This window comes from Pteropus medius, unplaced genomic scaffold (genome assembly GCF_902729225.1).
Source record: "Pteropus medius unplaced genomic scaffold, Ma_sr-lr_union100, whole genome shotgun sequence".
NCBI classification, from domain to species: domain Eukaryota; kingdom Metazoa; phylum Chordata; class Mammalia; order Chiroptera; family Pteropodidae; genus Pteropus; species Pteropus medius.
The window spans coordinates 16,207,060-16,209,854 of NW_024349796.1; the positions used below are offsets into that span (position 1 = coordinate 16,207,060).

General features: G+C 40.1%; 1 protein-coding gene across 7 annotated transcripts in view; it reads left to right on the top strand.

The window, feature by feature from the left end:
- The window catches only part of LOC120619218 (complement factor H-related protein 2-like), a 71,973-nt gene that overhangs the window by 17,602 nt on the left and 51,576 nt on the right, over positions 1–2,795 (top strand). The gene's annotated exons all lie outside the window — the stretch shown is intronic.

Sequence of the window (2,795 nt, forward strand, 5' to 3'; positions counted from 1 at the left end):
ACATTTATAAAACATTTTCTCTTCAGAGTTTCTTTTTCATCTTCTCAGTCACATGTCGTAACTTAAAAATTCAAGACTGTCTGCTGTGGGGTCCTGCTTTCTCTAGGGAGAGAGACGCCAGGGTCAGGCACTCTGTTTCAAAAAAACAGTTTGCTAAAGACCAGTGTAAACAGAGGTTCACCCCAAATTAGATACGCATGCGCTCTCTCTGGCAACAGGCTTCATTTATTGACATGCATTTTACATTAACTAGGTACGGACAAGTCTCTTATAAAGGGAATTCCACTCTCTGTGCCTCAGCTAATTATATCACAAACACTTATTTTCTTCCTAGTACAATGGAAAGCTCTACCTACTGATAATGATGAATTCTACAAGAGTATGTCTTGTCTCTAAGTCTATAGGAAATTTGAAACTAAAATACAAGACATTTCAAAATAAAATAGTCTGGACCAAATACTTACATTTTCTTCCCTCTGGTCTATGACTTATATGTGTCAGGGGTTTTATCTGAAGGTACTTTGTCAAAACTTTAGTCTCTTATCCAATCAGGGACAGTCTCTGACAACAAGTCACTTACAGGAATAATTACAAGTACCAAGACCTGCTAAATAAAAGCCACCTTTGATCCAATTTCATCCATTTCCTGTACAAACTGTATTTTCTACTGTTTCACAGCATAGGCTAAAACTGATTTATCATTCTCAAGTTGATTGTTTCTAATAGGAGGGGAAAAAAAAAACGTGGACTTACACATTTAGTCTCACCTGTTATTATTTTTGGATAGAGAAACGTGCCCTGGGAATGTTTTAATAGCAATAGATATTTTCGTGGAGATGATTAGAGTAGGGAATTAAAATGTATCAAGAGATTTATATGCACCGCTTGAAAGTAACCACCAAAAATTCTTCCACTCTGAATTAATTTAACAAAATTCACTTAACTATTTGGTTGGGCTCTCGTGATTTTTATATCTCATGGCTTTTGACTTACAACATTTAGTAATAAGTTCAACTATACTATAACATGAAAACTAAGATATGTACACCGGACTGCAATGAGTATATGAAAATATATGGATATAGCAGATGAAGGGAGAGAAAAAAATAAATGAACATATTTAAGGTTTATATGAGGTTAGCGTAAATTAATTCAAGTAAATATGAAAGCATATTTACTTAAAACTTGTGTTTAGGTGGTCACACACTTTTTCTATTATTTTTAGTATGATTGTTGTTAATATAAGTATGTCATGTTAGTAATAGAGACATTAACAAAGCTTATTCCGGCAGAATGGAGCGTGAGTTTAAGACCAATCACGAGACTACTGTGATGCCTCTGGGAGCTGAATGCACACAGTGAAACTAAGATGTGGAGAGGAAGAGATATAGAAGCATTAATGACAACAGAATATGGTGTCTGAACACTGCAGTGACGGGCAGGCAGGAATGTGGGATAAATTCCTAGGCTTCTGCCATGGAGTTCTTGTGTTGGAAATTAAAATGTCAAACACAAGAGGAAAACTATATATTGAAAGAAGGATGATGCCTTAGTTTGACACACGTAAGGTGGATACGCCTTAGAATTGCACGCATGGAGCTGTCCAGTGTGAAGCTGCCCTTGGATAAATGGGTTTGAATGTCACAGAAGAAGTTGTTAGCATAATGGTGGTGGCTTTTTATCATGGAAGTGTCTTGGGTCACACAGAATCCGAAGAGGAAAATGACAAAGTCCAAGATAAATACTCCGTGTAGAACCAAAGATAGTCATTCACCCAATCTCTACAGAGTCTTCAAGGGAGGCTGTTTCTGGGGGTGGTGATAAGAGCCAACATGAAGATCTAAAGGATCCTTCAGGAGACAAGGAATAGAAAGCGCACGAGGTAGGATTAAGCTTGGCATGTGCGAAGACCAGACAGAAGGTTCATGCGTGCGTGATACAGAGTGTAAGTAGGCACGTGGTGGAAGATGAGATCTGAATTCGTGGGACCGAAGATTAAGTAGCGTGAAGAGAGAGGGGCAGCTGTAAGTCGGATAAATGAAATAAAATAGTATTGTTCAGGCCAAGAGAAGGAGACGTAGGAGAACATAAGGAAATAAGGCGTTGGAGAACTTTAAAACGTCAGGGATCCACTGTGCCAAACGTCACAGAGGATTTTTATCTATTCAGTTCAACGAATGATTCAGGAGCCCATAATGTGCACTGGCCACTGTGATATGTAGAACATAAAGATTTGGGGATTTGGACACTGGAGGACATTGGTGGCTTTTGTCAGGGCAGTGCCAGCACATGGAGATGTCAGAGGTCAGAGAGCAGTAGGTTGAAAACTGAATAGGAGGTTGGAAAGTGGGGCACAGCAGTGGTGAAATGGCATTTTTAAGGATCTCGGTTGTGAAGCAGAGAAGCCAGGCAGCACGTCAGGTGAACGCGGAAGAAGGGTTGTAGGAGGAGTTGAAAACTGGAGAAGCTCGCACAGCCATCAGAGAGTGGTCAGGAAAATACGGGCAAGGGACGAACGAACAATGGCGTAGAGGAGAAAGAAAGGTTGGAGAAGCCAGCTTGGGTAAGAAGAAAACACCCTTATCATCAGAGACCAAGGGAAAGGCTTAAGTTCAGACACGGCCAGTGTTAAAAAAAATATGGAGAAGTCGGAGGGAACCCACAGCTGTTAGGCTGAGTTTTCTGTGACCGCACGGACTTACTATCTGTTGACGAAGGAGCATTTGTGTTAGGGGACGAGTAAAATGGGGAGACTGTTGGTCACTTACGTTGCGAGATAGAATAGGAAGTAAATT